Source organism: Chanos chanos, chromosome 3 (genome assembly GCF_902362185.1).
Source record: "Chanos chanos chromosome 3, fChaCha1.1, whole genome shotgun sequence".
NCBI lineage: Eukaryota > Metazoa > Chordata > Actinopteri > Gonorynchiformes > Chanidae > Chanos > Chanos chanos.
The window spans coordinates 4058159-4065869 of NC_044497.1; the positions used below are offsets into that span (position 1 = coordinate 4058159).

General features: G+C 39.0%; 1 non-coding gene across 1 annotated transcript; it reads left to right on the forward strand.

Annotated features, from left to right (window-relative positions):
* The first annotated feature begins 6970 nt into the window (after window positions 1-6970).
* On the forward strand, window positions 6971-7131 carry LOC115808825 (U1 spliceosomal RNA). The gene has a single exon (XR_004025218.1). It is a non-coding gene; the product is annotated as a U1 spliceosomal RNA (small nuclear RNA).
* The last annotated feature ends 580 nt before the right edge of the window (window positions 7132-7711 follow it).

A 7711-nucleotide genomic window follows, 5' to 3' on the forward strand; every position in this document is an offset into this window, starting at 1 on the left:
GAAGGTTTACATCGCTGGAACAAGGGCTTGGCGGTATGGCCTAAAATTCATATCACGGTATAAGCTGAAACACGAACGGTAAAAATATATATCACGGTATATTAATTTTTTTTTTTTTTTTTTAAATTTCAATATAAATGCTTCTGAAGGGATAAAGCACTGGTATGGCAACTGCATGGCAGCTATTACTGTCCTCTTAACTGTATTATTAGGACATAATCTTCACACAGTACAGAGGTATTTTAAGAGCAAGTACACAGTGATGGCATTTGTTCTGTCGGTTCACCGCTGACATCAGAAAATGCCTGGAATAGTCTATAGATTAACTGATAGAAAAATAGTCATCAGTCGCAGCCTTAGCAACAGTTACGTGGTGATACTGAGAGAATACATTTGTTATAATGGACTGAAGCGTTTTAGAAATCAAAAAGGTAAATTCCTAAAAATTAAACAATGATGCATTGACGAATCGCAGCAGCCCAACTGTCTAGGTGAATTTCAGTGGTCACGAAGACAGCAAACAAGTTGTTTTGCTATCCTGTTAGTAGCAGTTGAGTTTGAGTGTTTAAATGAGGGTGTACAGTGGTATATCTGGCCCGACCAGAGCCGTTGAGATAGTTGCTCTCAACTTCGTTGCTTTGCTGGATTCACTCTGATTTCGAACCCATCAAACCCCTCAAGTATTACCCAAATAAAAAATATAAACATATTTTCCTTAATTCAAGAGCATTTGTGATGATATTTAAGTTATATTATCAATCGATTTAACAAACAATAATGTTTTTTTTTTTTTTTACTATTAAATAATTCCATCCTAACTCGGGGGACCTGTGCATCTTTTGGGCGGGCCTAGGCCTGTCAGGCCCGTCCGTCCACAAAGGTTATCAGATGGATTTTTGATTTTCAAAATAGTTTGTTCAGTACAGCCAACCAAAATCAGCAGCAAAGCCGCCAAACAGGTGCTAAGGGCATATCTTGGCAACACTTTGATGTGTTGATACCAAACTTAGTACATGGACTCATGACTCCTTCCTGAGGATGTGCAAAAAAACTTGTGTCATCTGACCACTGGGGGCGCTGCAGAACTGATTCTTGTGTGAACTGACAAAACTTACTATCAGTGCTTACAGCCATGCGTTTAACATGATCAGATCAAGTTTCCATGGCGACTATGCCCTGTTGGACTACTTGACCCCTTCATTGCTGCTTGCAGCTGTATTTTTAGTGCAGTCGTGTTCTAACTGAAAAGCAATACTGCAATTCTGACGTCCAGAGTGTCGTATGATCCAGTCAAATGTCTGTTATAAATGGTTTGTCTTGTGTTGTTTTTCACTGAGAACCAATTTTATTTTCTTTATGTACGCACAAACATCATTGGGATGGACTACATGCAAATGAAATTGGCTTCTATGTAAATATGTGCAAATTTTCAAGCATATAGTAGCCTGCTTGTACGTTATATAATGTACACCTGCAGATGAATGTGAATGATGTTTAAAAAATAAACAGAACTACATTGGCCATCACATTTGACAAATGTAATGAGGAAAACCATCACGTGATATAAGTACAGTCTATAATAAACCTCGTGCGACTAGCTGGGGGCCTCTCAGTTCACACCATATTACACGAGGAAAAACATTTCATATATGTATATAGCGTCATATTTTATTACATTTCATTTACATTTTTACATTTTTATTTAACTCTTTTTTTTTTTAATCTTTTATTGCTAAGCTGACCTGTTTTTCTCATCTAGCGCATTTCATTGTACCACTGACCCTGTGTTAACCTATGTATGACTAATGAAACTGAAACTGAAACTGAACAGAATGAAGTAAAATTCAGTTCACATGACATTGAGATGCCTTGTGTACCACCACAACAAGCTTTCGTCCACAAGTACAGAGCAGTCTAACCACTTTCTTGACAAACTTCCTGGCTCCTCGTCCTCCACTTATAAGTGAGCATCCTCCCCACACTTTTCATTCACATGGATCAGCCCCTGATAGGTTCCTCACTGGTCGCAGTCATTTCATCTGAGCAAAGCAGAGCAACAATGTCTGGTGAGGAGAGCAAGTGTGTTTCGGGAAAAACACAAAGACGTCTTTGCATAGTTAATGGTTTGGTTCTTATCTGTGCCCTGGTTCTAGGGGTAAGCCCACGACTCACGTTATTGAAAGATATCAAATCGGAAGTTTTAAAGAGATGTGAAAACTACAAAAACCTGCACCCTGAAAAGTGACTGAATTAACACATGAGACTGTAGTAGCATGTGTGGGTGACATTTTAGATGTCAGGATTTTTACCCATTTCTTAATGTCTCTTTAAGTAAATAGTTTTCAAATATTTGAACATTCGTTTAACTGTAATATAAAGCGAATGAGAAGGAGATGGATAAAGACATTTCTTGCTGCATTGTCATATGTCTGAAATACCACCATATACTTGATTTCTTGAGAAACCTCTTTCTGGATCAATCGTGCAGATGTATGATGGCTGTAAGGCGGGGATACTGTTGAGATTGATTTTTGCTGTCATGTCCGGAGGGTTAGTCAAAAGTCTAACATTTAACTAAAAAGTATTTAAAAAAAAAAAGTCTCATCTTAGAAAGCGTTAAAAAGAGGAACAAGATGTCATGGCTGCGGTGGAGCTGGATCCAAATGCATGACACGGTCAAAAGTAATTAACAAAAGGGAGGACTTTACTTACAAAAAGGGTAAATAAACAGCTGCAGAACAGGAGCCAAGACCAGTGACAAAAGGTGCAACCAAACAGAGTGTATCCAAACACAAACAACAATAGACAAAGACAGGTTAAACACAAGGGCTTAGATACACAAGGGGAACCAATCAGGGGAAACATGATTGGTTAAACTCAACAGGGTGAAACAAGGTTAATAAATAAGATGAACAGAATCAGGTGAGGGGCGGAGACAGAGACACAAGTAACAGGAGCACAAGGTGGTTTTATCCTTAAGAAGTCATAAAAAACATCGCTCTGGGAATTTGTGATTACTGGTGATTATGCATAATATTGACAGGTGCTCTCTGGCGGATTTCAGTAACAGTAGGAATGCTTTATAAACTTTGATTACTGTATAGGCAGTAGGCTGATGATGACAGCAGTATTACTGATGTGTTGAATGCTTTGGATAAGTTGCCTTATGACATGTTCTCGGTGGTTGATTGCAGTGGAAATGACTGTCAGAAGATTTGGACCGCGTTTGAGTAAGCCTATGTGGGGAGGAATTCATGTGATGTTCCAGTGGAGAACTATGACACTCTCATATGCACAGTCAAGCAAGAAATTCAGTGCAACAAGGTAAGACTTTCACCTTGTGTATATTTCTTTCTTTCTGAGTTCCCATCTATCCATGTATCTATCTATGCATCTATCTATGTATCTATCTGTCTGTCTGTCTGTCTGTCTGTCTCACACATGAGTATTTGTGAAGTTATTGTATTACCAGTCATTCATCAATAGTGCTTTGAATGTCCATTCTGTCTGTTCACTTGGTAATATTTATCAGTGTTGATATGAATGGATGTGATTTGTGGAAATGTAGTGGATGTAGCCATGCAGTTTACACGCCTGATCCAAACAACTCACTATACCCTGTTAAACAAACAAACAAACATACAAAAAACAACTGACTCTTTTCCACAGGAAGAGGGAAGAGACTTATCTCTTATCACATGCGTGTGTGTTTTTTTTATTAATTCCTTGTGTGTTGTTACTCTATTTGGACAGACATTGTTCTGGAGCGAGAGTAAGAACCTGGCACATACCTTCACAAAGAAGAATAAGAAACATTCAGCTCTGGGTGTCCTGACTGGAATGATCAGAACTGTCAGAAGAGTCCAGTCCGTTCCTTCTGGACACGAATCTCTGCCAATGTAAGTGTTTGTTTCCCATCAGACCCTCTCCTTATGCTGGACACAGGCACAAAAACATTTCATGTCATCAGTGACCAATCTCTAACAGTATACGTCTAATCATTAGATGTACAGTGTTAGAGATGGGTCATGTCATTGGTAGATTCTAATGCAAGTGGCAAAACTCCAAGCACCCCCCCCCCCCCCCCCCCCCCATTCACCTCTACTATACTTCAGTCTGCTCTGATACACACAGTGAAAGTGGTTGAGAAGCAGACACCCTTGTTCAGACTCACTGTGTTACTGCTGAACTGCTGGGTACCTGGAGATCTTCTCTTCTCTCATGTCTACAATGATTCTCAGAGAATTTATCTCCATTTCCTAAATTTATCTCCTACCAAAATATGGACAGTTCCTTTTGCTAAAGTCTTCATACATTTAGGGCAATTCTTTGTCAAATGGAGTTTAGTGGATATATCAGTAAGGGCTTTGGGGCTGAGTCATTCCATCATAGACTTTACTCTGTGACTCCCACAACACGATTTCTCACTGGGTCACATAATTTGGGTCGAGCGTTCAATAAGACTGCTCCTTAGCTTTTGTCCTGTTTGATGGCTTTGACCTTTGACCCTTGATGTTAACAGAGAAATCCTGTTTTGCATGGCTCTGAGTTCTGACAAAATGACAACACCAGTCTCTTCTCTGACAAAAAGAATGCTACTACTGCTGGCAGAAGAGTTTCATAATGGTTTTTCTTTCTGTACAGCATGCACAAGAGTAATCAAACAAACAAACAAACAATTACTCTCCTTTGGAGATTTTTATCTCTTCAGCTGGTCTTCACTAATTTGACAATATCTTTGTTATGTGACCTCAGGTGCTTAAGGTTTAAAAATAATATTTGGGAGCACAGGTTCATATTCTACTTCATACATTCTGGTAAGGAAAAAAGAGATGAAACAGGTTAGAAACTGAATTAGCTCAGTAAGAGTGAAGGGTCACAGTTTGGCCACTGCAAAACATATTGTTGTTGAATAAGACATAATGTTATTTGACTCTACACAGTGAAAACAACAGTGCTACATACTTAACTCCTGCAGAGTTAACATGGATCCAGTTTAAGACTTTAAGAGCAAAATATGGGTCCTGTTTAACTCTGTAGAACTTCATGTAGCATAGAATTATTTTACTCTGTAAGACAAAGTTAAGAAAACTGACACGAGTAGGGTGACTATACGTCCTCTTTTTCCTGAACATGTCCTCTTTTTTGGACCTAAAAAATGCGTCCAGCTGGGATTTCTAAATCGCCAAAATGCCTTTGACCTTTTTCTTTAGGTCCTGACCTCTCGCACACCAGCAATGGACGGTCATGTATGCTATGATGCCATAAACATCAGTTAAACTGCATCTCATTCATTACTGTTAACACCGCCGCAACAGCCAAGAGATCTTAAGAAAGCCATAATACCATGTATTGCGCCGGTCATGGAAGTATCATTTTATTTTTTTTCATGATAAATGTTAAAAGCTATTCAAATCAGCCCTGGTCCTGCTCCTCTCTCACAGTGTAGTTGTATGATAAAATATTGTCTTGTCAGGTCTGTCTGTGGTGATGGATGCAGTTTCAGGCCTGGTGTTTCATAAGGCTGCTTTGTTACAGTGTCTGTAGTGAAAGGAGTCATGCACATCATACTGAACTGATTCATATTGAATTCATTTGAATTTCATTCACTCTTCTGTGCAGTTTGCAGCGTCTACATGTGGCCACACGTCTGTTCTTCTGAAGGCATGAAAATGCATGCGAATTGATAAACTTATCAAATAAACTGACAATTAATTACTCAATTTTTCAGCTCACATACATTTTTACTCCTCTGTTTTTCAATTCACATGCATTTTCATCACCTCCATTTTTATTAATTAATCTTTGTTACTTCTACCCTTAAGGCTGCTTTCCTGAAATGATCAACTGTGTGTTGTGCATGATGAATGAAAATGAAACTGTCACAGCCTGCACCTCCATTTTGGACTTTTAGTTTGCCATGTCTTTGTGCGCCTGTTCTCTGTCTCCGCCCCTCACCTGTTCCCGTTTGTCTTATTATTAACCTTGTTAAGTTTCTACCAATCCTGTGTTGCCCTGTTTAGTTCTCCCTCTATTTAAGTCCTAGTGTTTGCCTTGTCCTTTGTCTATCGTTGTTTGTGTTTTGCACAACTGTTACGCTGCACCTTTTTGTTATCGGTTCTGGTTTGCACTTGTATTTTCATTATGTTGTCAGTAAAATCCTCAGTTTTTCCACCTTCATCATCGTGTCTCTGCACTTGGGTCCTACACCACACCACCAGCCTGACAGAAACATGGCTCTGTTTTCATATCACAGTTTTAATCAAATCAGCTTTCAGTTAATCAAATCACCTGATAATTTATTACTCTGTTTTTCATTCCACATCCATTTTACCACTCCATTTTTCAGTCCACATGTATTTTCATCATCTCCATTTTTATCAATTTATTTTTGTTACTTCCACCCTTCATACTCCCATCCATGGCAAATGTTTGTTGGTTGTCCTGTACAGATGAGGTAATTTCTGCTAAAAGAGTTTAAGGCTTAATAAGACCTGAAGTGTGTTCTTGTGTATATCATAATGTTTTGAGTTCTGTTGCTGACATGTGACGGAGTAGGCCTATTAGAGCCACACTGAGGAAAAAAAATCAGAGATTTCGAGAATAAAGTCATCATTTAATGATAATAAAGTCATAAAGTCATCATTTAATGATAATAAAGTCATAATATTACGAGAATAAAATTGTAATTTAACAAGAAAACATGTCATAAGATAGCAAGAATAAAGTCGTAATATAACGAGACAAAACATAATATTACAAGAATAAATGTGTAAAATTGAGGGGAAACAATTAGGAAAATATATTACCAGCAATTTGTGAGACGTATTGTTGTATCCTTGTTACACTGTGAAATACAGAGACGGACATTAGGGGGTGAGAAAGGATGGGATGCATAGAGGGAACAGGAAGCAGGAGGGAGTATGTGCTGTGTTGAAAGTTGATACCTCTTGTGCTATGTTGAATGTTGATACTTACCTGGCAGGGGAGACACCATGATCTCGAAGGTGGTTCACCCAGGGTGAGGCTTAGCCATTGCTCTTGGGCTATGCTGACCTCTGGGTTCGAAGCCCACCTGGCCCAGCCTTGTGACAGAAAGACTAAGCAAAACATGAACCCAGCAGAGTCTAACCAATCTGATTGGAGGGTTGCCGGTTCGATTCCCAGGCCCAACATCCATGGCTGTGTGCCCTTGAGCAAGGCACTTAACCCTAATGCTCCCTGGGCGCAGAGAGGAATGCTGCCCACTGCGTCTGTTGTGTGTTCACTACTGGTGTGTTGGATGGGTTAAATGCAGAGTGTGTGTGTGTAATCACGGAAACTTAACTTAAAGAGAGGGTATGAAGGATAATAAAGAGGCTGAATCAATAAGAACTGTATCAGGGAGTGTTGAAACATAACACCTGTACTGAAGCATAACTTCACAAGATGCTCTACGTTCCTCATTTTGACACAGGCAGCATGATATTGATATTTCTCTCTAAAATAACACGTAGCCTAAAATTACAACTTTCTTTACTCAAGTAGTCAGTAGTCAAAAAGTCATGACATAACGAGAATAATGTGTGTACTTTTGCCACCCCTGATTCACAGATGCTGCTAAGGTGTTTTGGGCCCTTGTTTAAGGACTTAAACCAGTATGCTTATCACAATAATGACTTTATTGGGTTGGTATAAGTCCCTGTTTGTTATGGTAACATTTACATATTCT